Genomic DNA, 9,431 nt, shown 5'->3' with positions numbered 1-9,431 from the left:
ATCCATCCAATCCATCCATCCAATCCATCCATCCAATCCATCCATCCAATCCATCCATCCAATCCATCCATCCAATCCATCCATCCAATCCATCCATCCAATCCATCCATCCAATCCATCCATCCAATCCATCCATCCAATCCAATCCATCCATCCAATCCAATCCATCCATCCAATCCAATCCAATCCATCCATCCATCCATCCATCCATCCATCCAATCCATCCATCCATCCAATCCATCCATCCAATCCATCCATCCAATCCATCCATCCATCCATCCAATCCATCCATCCATCCATCCATCCATCCATCCATCCATCCATCCATCCATCCGTCCATCCGTCCATCCGTCCATCCGTCCGTCCGTCCATCCGTCCATCCGTCCGTCCGTCCGTCCGTCCGTCCGTCCGTCCGTCCACGTATGCACTCCTCTCATAGCAGAAAGGAGCGCCCAAGACGAGGGAACGTCTTGCAGCTACGAGACGGGGTGCGGCTACCACAACCGCAATTATGAGCCCTACTAGAAAGTTCCACGCCTTCTCGGCAGCAAATTTCACGCTTAAACTTACTCTCGATGCCGCCATGGACTGGAATTTCCTTTTCATTGTTTTTAAGGTCTGCTGGCGGCATGAGTAATGAGCGAGCTTGTGAATCACGTCAAGTGCTGTAGCGAATTTTTAAACACGTTAATCCTAAAACTTTGGCAATGCTGTTTCCGAAGTTCTCTTTCCAGATGAATTTTGTACGAAGTATTGTTTGTTGTGACGTTTTGACTCGCCCAGCTTGTTATAGTATTTTTTGAGTCCGAAGTGTTTCGAGCAAATTGGAAATGCAGTCAATTTACAGATTGGCCGAATTATTCGTCACACAAGGCTTCAGTGAACTTCAGTTGGGACTGCAGAGTGTTCCCTTCGAATTTTAAGCAACTTTTTCAAGTGGCAGTGGTAAGATACCAATTGTCGTAAAACTTCGGGGTCAAATTGCGCAGGCTTATACAGCTGACCTCCTGTACTACAGAGATCGATAGCAAAAACGTGGTCGACTCGTCCCTCATTGCCGCTACACGCCTGATGGCGTCTGCTTCGACAACCTCCGATAGTCGGTTTGCGAAGCTCTGTAGATTTTCCGTCATCTTTGAGCCCATGACGGGCGCTACATTGCGTGTGGAACGTAGAGGTTGGGCAGATAATGATGCAGTGCGGAAGGGAGCAATAGGATAGGGACTCTGGGCGAAGTCAGCGCCACCAAGATCATAACAGACTAGTTTAGAAACTAGAGCAAGGCATCGGACTCTTGCATGGGTCTCCAATCAGCCGTGCATGCTTTGTCCCCCTGGTGTCACAGAAGTTCTGGATAGCCAAAGAAATTTTGCTCGCTAGAGCCGAGACAGCGTGAAATTGGACAAGAGAACTTCGGAATAATTTCTACCAACAGGGGCTCCCAAAACATATCAGTCAATGTGTGTTTCTTCGTTTCGTCTCCATCGAACTGCGGCCACAGCGCACCTGTGCGATCTCGAAAATTCGCGCTCAAGCGGCCTGACGTCATGGTCAATAAGCGACCGTAGCATGTCGATCAGTATATCAGAATTGCACCTCTCCACCTGCATCTCTGCCCTACCCGACATCGAGTTGCTTTCCTTTGTATCTACTGGGTCACTGTTCTACGCACCAGTCGTGTTCATATCTTCACCTCAATGTGAGCTTGGGTGCAATTTCCTACAGCTTCTTTTCTGCTATCTATGGCGCTGTCCGTCTTCCGATTTTCCATCTGCAGTCCTTAGGCTTACTGCAAGCCTCTTTGTTAGCTTCTGTTCTTCATCCCCGCAGTGAGCACATAGGCACGATTTAGCAGTTCTGCTGCTGCCCTCTGGCACAGATTTCAGAGTCCAGTATAGTTGTCATGCGATTACCTTTTTCCGTCCAGGTCAAACATTCTCGGTCAAAAATCTTGAAACAATGAAAATTGTAATATAGTGTTACAGAAATGCTGAAGATAACGATCCATTCTTCTCATATGTTGAAAATATTTCTTATAAAGTGTTTCCTTCGATCGCATCCAAGAGATAAGAATGCCAGAGAAAACCAATTGGGAACGCTTTTGGCGATAGCAAAAGCGTTGATAGAAAAATGAATGAAGACAGCCGTCGGGTGACCTGCGGATGTATTGATTGTTAAGTGAAATCGCCGCCGCGGTGGCTCAGTGGCTATGGTGCTCGGCTGCTGACCCAAAAGACGCGGGTTCGATCCCGGCCGCGGCGGCTGGAATTTCTTTGGAGGAGAAATTCTAGAGGCCCGTGTACTGTGCGATGTCAGTGCACGTTAAAGAACCCCAGGTGGTCGAAATTTCCGGAGCCCTCCACTACGGCGTCTCTCATAGCCTTAGTCGCTTTGGGACGTTAAACCCCATAAACCAAACCAAACCAAGTGAAATCTTTCATTCTGTGAAAAAAATTGCGTTCATAAACGGTTTCCTGCTCAAAGATGCTTTTGTCGAGAACTGTTGGATATGGATAAAGAAAATTATGCACTGGGATAACCCTCTCCTATTTCTACCGTGAAGTTAAACGCTATATTTTCATTTCATCTGTGCCATCTGAGTGTGCATTTAATATATGAGCACACGTGGCAAAATGAAAACGAAATTAAAAACTTTGTAGATCTAAGCTTAGAGGCTTAGCGCATTGAACAGCTAAAGCTGATGGTCATTAGCGGCCGAGGGGTCTGGAGAGGGCATGTCCATTTTGACGTTTTTCAGGCGACCGCTCGGTTGGTCGTTTTCGGCCTTCTTCTGCTTGCGATCTTCAGTTCGAACGCGTTAAGCCAAAACGGTGGTTCAGTGGTTAGGGCGCTCGCCTACTGAGCCAGAGTACCTGGGTTCGAACCCGACCGCGGCGGCCGCGTTTCGATGGAGGCGGAACGCAAAAGGTGCGCGTGTGCTGTGCGATGTCAGAGCACGTTAAAGATCCCCAGGCGGCCGATATTATTCCGGAGCACTCCACTGCGGCACCTCTTTCTCTCCTTATTCGTTCACTCCCATCTTCTCCTTTTAGCTCACAGACCGCTTGCACGAAGCAAATTGCGCAGTTCCCAGTGTGGTACTTTTCGCAGTCTAAACCCTTCGTTGGTTTTGAGGAAAGCAAATATGCGAAACTGGGTCACTGGGTCAGCGGGCGCTTCAGTCGCGCTGTGGATTGGCGTGCTATCCACCTGCAAATTGAGGCAGTTATGCGCGTTTCCTTTTCTTATATCTAACGGAGGGTTTAAACTTAATCGGTTTTGAAGAAAGGAAAGGCACGTAACTGGCTCCTTGGGCAAGTGAACACCTCAATCACGCTTTGAGGTACGTGGCGGTGGTGTGCATCTAACGCGTTACGTGGCGGCGTTACGTATCCCCTAAATGTCTTGTACAAAGTTATTAAAGTTCTCGCCGTGAAAAATTGCCAAGTGTGCGCTTTTCTGCGCAATGTGCAAAGCATAGCGGAAACCGCCGCCGTGGTGCTGCCCGTCTTTTGCCGATGCCTTAGACGTGCAGGCAAACTCGGCTACCGTAGCGATTGCAGTGGGCACACAGCCACATGCCTGGCACTGGTCATGTGAACGACGGTGGCCACGTGATGACACGTGGCTGTGAATCCATGACAGTCACTTTAGTGTCAACACCTCTCACACGACAGGATATTGACAGTCTACGCTGTAAACCCTGAAACCGCCGGAAAGGAATCCGTAAAACTTCTTTCGCTCTAAAAAAAAAAAGTTTTTAATCGTTCTTCTCAGCTGGAGATGGGGATACAAAATTGGTACAACAGCTTACATATCATGATCTCTGCGGAACTTCGGAAACTCAACCCAGAGTCAGTGCGCAGTGATGGACGTCCGTGGCGGCGGCAGAGAAATAAGTGCTACAGCAAGCACATATGCAGCGTCATTATACACATAATGTTGTTCACGGATGCATGCATAAATGTGCGCACGCGAGATTTATACATAAGGAAAATATTCGAACCAACCTTCCGCATTTTCGTTGCTGTGATCTCCCACAGAACGGAGGAGTGGAAGACTGAAGTGGCAAGGAAAGAAGCAGAGGAGCTTGAAGCCCTCGTTAGGACCGAAAAAGAGACATTAGCAGCACTGGAGAAGGCTAGCCAAGAGGTCTCATCTAAGGCAGCGAGCCTTCGAATAGAACTCGACCGGCGCAAGGTACGCAGTCTCTCCCTTCAATATTTTGTGTGTCCTATAGTCGCATGCAACTCAAAACCACAGAGGAACATGCCTCTGCGTTAACCTCCATAAACCTACTAGCGTGACATCGGAGGTATCTGGCAGGAGCAAGGTGGGAAACCTCAACGTCATGAGAATCGGTCGGCACCATTTGACGGAGGGCTTCCTTCGAAGGGATTAGTCGCAAAGTCTTGAGCTGCATCTGACTACAGAAGCCTGATCCCTACGGGTTGGAGCTCGGTGGCCACACAACTGAAAAGCAGACAGGACAGCTGAAATGCGAACACAAAACTACAAAAATTAAATTTTCCATGCAGCGAGAGGCCTTCGTTGCTTGAGAGTCAACTGCACTCGTAGTCAGTATACTGCACGTGAAATGCAGTGATCTTATTTTCTTTATTTTCTTTATTCAATTTTTACCCCGTGTACCCTTAGCAAAAACTAGTACGTTTGGAATATACGGAGGTCTATTTAAAATGTATTTTAAACATATTTTGTATTCATGAATGCACTAAAAATATGTAGGAAATACGTTTCTGAAATTTCATGCTTGGTATTCGAAATACTAAGCGATCTTACTTGTCGTTTCCCGAATTCAAGCTTACTTTTACTTGGTGACTTTAACTTTCCGGCTATTAACTGGTCGTCTTTAACAGCTCCTGCCAATGATCCCGAAGCTCAGGCTTTCCTCCAGTCCTGTCTCGATTTCTCTTTGCAACAACTTATTTCTGAACCTACGCGTCGTTCCGCCACTACAGCCAATATTCTCGATCTTATCTTGACAAGCGATCCTTACCTTTGCTCTAACATTGCGCTCTTAGAAGGCCTTTCCGACCATTCCATAATCACGGGTAACCTGAATTTTGTGCCCCATAAAAAGGTAACTCGTACTAAACAAATAAGGTGCTACAACCGAGCAAACTTCGGCGAAATAAACGCTCAGTTGTCAGTCTTTGCTGATCATTTTCTTCACGATTTTTCGTCACGCTCCGTGGAAACGAACTGGAACCTGTTCAGCGTGAAACTGGCTACTCTCATTGACAGATTCATACCCGTCATCAGTATCCCTTGCACTAACACTGCGCCTTGGTTTAATAGGCATCTACGTCGCCTTAATAACAAGAAAAAGCGCCTTTACAGACAAGCCGACAAGAACAGACACTCCGAATCTTGGAAACGGTACAAACTATGTGATAAGGAATATCAGTCTGAGTTGATATCTGCACGTAGGCACTTCTTCACACACGATCTACCGGCAATGCTAACAAACAATCCACGGAAGTTCTGGCAGATAATAAACCCCGCTAATCATCCTGACATTACTCTTACTAACGCGGAAGGCAGCAGTGTTCCAGTGGCCGAATGCGCCGAACTTTTCAATAACGCATTCACATCCGTTTTTACCCGTGAAGATCTCCCTCTACCTCCTATTTCTGTCAGCACTTCTAATACATCAATGTCCGAAATATTTATCAGTGAGACCGGTATCTTATCCTTACTAGGGAAGCTTAAAACAACATCAGCATCAGATCACCTTGGCTTTAATAACAAAATACTCAAAAATTCATCTGATGGTATTCATCGCATCTTGTCCGCTATTTTTTCACAATCTCTATCATCAGGCGTGATTCCGCTGGACTGGCGTCTAGCTAAAGTTGTGCCAATTTTCAAGTCTGGCGATCGTTCCTCACCACTAAATTACCGACCCATTTCATTAACTAGCACTGTTTGCAAACTTCTTGAACACGTAATTCACTCGCAGGTAATAAACTATCTTGAAGAACATAACATTATCTTTAAATATCAACATGGGTTCCGCAAAGGCTACTCTTGCGAAACGCAACTTGCCGGATTCATTCAAGACATACATTCATCGATTGATGCTGGCATTCAAGTAGACTCCATATTTCTTGATTTTTCTAAAGCTTTCGACAGAGTACCACACAACCGGTTATTAATGAAACTAGCACTGCTTAATATTAACCCTCTTGTCATTGCATGGGTTAAAGATTTTCTCTTTTCCAGGTCTCAATTTACAACTGTCAATAACCACAATTCGTCTTTCAGCCAAGTACACTCTGGCGTCCCACAAGGAAGTGTGCTTGGCCCCTTACTTTTCCTAATATTTATCAACGATTTACCGGATTCCATTTCTTCCCATATCAGACTTTTTGCTGATGATTGTGTAATTTATCGCAAAATTTATTCTAACACCGATTGCCAATCCCTTCAATCTGACCTGGATTCAGTAACAGCATGGTGCTCAACCTGGCTTATGCAACTTAATCATTCAAAAATTAAATTGATGTCTTTTACTAACCGAATGTCTCGAATTCAAACAGCATACTCCTTAAATAATACCTCACTCGAGCTAGTCACCACGTATAAGTACTTAGGACTTCACCTTCATTCAGACTTATCATGGAACCACCATATTAACCTTATGCTTGCATCTGCTAATCGGCCATTAGGTCTCCTAAAACATAACCTAAAGCATGCTCCTCCTCACCTCCGTGCTCATGCCTATACCACTCTAATTCGACCTAAAATTGAATATGCCTCGGCTATTTGGGACCCTTACCAATCTTACCTAATAAATAACATTGAATCATTGCAGAACCGCGCCGTTCGTTTTATTTACTCCGATTATTCACGTAACACCAGCGTCACAGCCTTAAAGAAACGCGCAGGTCTCCAGGATTTATGTCTCCGCCGTAAAATTGCACGACTGTCACTTTTTCATAAACTTTATCATCATCCATCACTTCATAACGACTTTTTTTCTTTGCCTACTTCGATTTTTGACCGCCGCGATCATCCCTTTAAAGTTAGACGTTTCACGTGCAGAACATTTATCTATGCGCATTCATTCTTACCACGCACAATATCTGACTGGAACACTCTGCCTTCACATATCGCAACCACCACTGATCCTGATAAATATTTTAAACTTATATCTTCAATAACTACTGCTTAACTCTTCGCATACATTGTTATTTTATTTGTTCATGGCTTCCTTTTTTGCAGGGTTTGTGACTAAAAAGATTCATTGTATTAGTGTTCTGTTTGTATAAATTTTAATAATGCAGTAATCTTCGTTCTTTGCCGCGCTCCCATTCTTTTGATTCTTTTGCTTACTTATATGTCATGCAAAGTGTCTTATTTGTGCTTTTGATTGATTCTTTTGCTTACTTATTTCATCCAGTGTGTCTTATTTGTGTTTTTGTTGTTTGTTTTATATTTGTGGTTTTTCTTTTATTCTGTTCAATTGCCTGTGCCCCCCCCCCCTATGTAATACCCTCTCGAGGGCCTTTAGGGGTATTCTGTATAAATAAATAAATAAATATTTTTAAAATGTGCCAAAAATACCTCACTTAAAGCGTACTTCGAGCACTTTTCAAATACATGAAAAAATATGCATGCAGTTTTAGCATCTTGTCAGTGTATTAAAAGTGTATTTTCGGAAATATGAAATTAATTCATCGAAAGTATACTTCAATTCTAGAAAACGGGCAGCCCTTGTAAACGTATATGTATGCAGTTTTAGCATCTTGTCAATGTATTAAAAGTGAACTTTCGTAAATATGAAATTAATTCATCCGAAATATATTTCAATCCTAACAAACGGGCAGTCCTTTTAAACGTCTTTGCACACTTCTAGCTGCCATGAACAGTCGAGTGCTCGAAATCGTGTTCCGGGAAATGGCATTTGCGTGTCGTCAATGTATTTGAAGTGTACTTCCGTAAATACGTAATTAATTCGCCCAAAGAACACTGAAATTCTAGCAAATTGGCAGTCCGCATTAGCATATTTGCAGCGCACTACAAGCTGTCGTTGAACAATCTAATGCTCAAAATCGAGTTTCGGGACATCGCATTTTGGTGCTGGCCATCTATTTAAAGTGTACTTTCGTAAATACGCAATTAATCCGTCTGAAGTATATTTAAATTCTAACAAATGGGTTGTCCGCGTAAACATATTTGCATTACACTTCAAGCTACCGTGGAAAATCTAGGGCTCGAAATGACGTTTCAGCGAAGAGTGAAAACTTTCCCTTTCTTGTCATCCTTTCGTTTATGGTAACTTCTAGCAGGAAGGTGATCACCACTTATACGCCTGCTACACGGGCGCTTCGAATGCCTTCCAGCCGAATGTCATCTAACGATGCTACATGTGTTCTGTCTAAGGGAGTGCTTGAAGATAATATTACGCCAATGAATATTAACCGCGTCAGCATGAAATTTCCACGGGAGTGCGCCGATGAGGACGACTGCACTCATACTGTTGTTTACATCGCTTGTTTACATAACATAAAACGCAATCTGAGCTTTGGTTCTAATAAACAATCTGTTTTCATTTTTACTGGTTGTACTCGTGATTGTTTACGCAGTGCTACAATGTGTGGGAAGCGATGATGCGATCGCACGCCTGAGAAAGCCGGGTTGTTGGCATCGCGCAGGACTGGCGCTTCTCGCTTCTCCGACGTGACTTTCTCCGACGTGACCAGTACTTTTTTTTAAACTACTTTATCCAGAAGTATGTATGGCGACTGTTCGCTTTAACTGAAACGGCCTAACTTGTTATCCACAAGCTAGCGACGGCGACGACTGCTGCTGGCCGTAAAGCACGGCTCGGCAGTCTGGGTCACACCGGCGATTCCCATTCATCGTACGCGTGCCCTGCGATGTAAGCAATAGTTGATTTCAGGTCACTGTTGCCAAAACTACACCTGGTGACCATTTGCATTCGCTAAAGCTTGTGATTCGCTCTTCACAACCGCCGAAATCACAGATCCAACCCTGCGAACTCGCTGGGCCTAGTCGTCGCGGAAGGGAACAGAGCCGTCGTCGATTGAAACCGATTTGGCAAGCGCTTATCGCTGGTGAGTGTTCAGGTATGCACACGTGAAATATAGCCGTTCGTTTCGCTCATTTAGAAGCGCGAGCATGCACACACCGCCGCCTCATCACCGTGCTCTCGCTCAGCCGCCGACAAGGCTGACCGTCCGCCGACCGGATTCGTCGGTGTCGTTGGCCTGAAAAACGTGTCCCTCTAGAATCATATTATAGTAAACTAGATATTTCACTATAATTACATGCTGTTGTTCAGCATGATATATACTGTCGTTGTCGGACTAGTGTGACCGCCGTCGTCGTCGTCGCTGTACACTGAAAACGAGCTGAGGCTTTCGAATGCGTTTCGAAAGTGT

This window comes from Amblyomma mixtum, chromosome 7, assembly GCF_055824585.1.
Source record: "Amblyomma mixtum isolate Tamu chromosome 7, ASM5582458v1, whole genome shotgun sequence".
Taxonomy (NCBI): domain Eukaryota; kingdom Metazoa; phylum Arthropoda; class Arachnida; order Ixodida; family Ixodidae; genus Amblyomma; species Amblyomma mixtum.
This window is presented reverse-complemented; position numbering follows the sequence as displayed.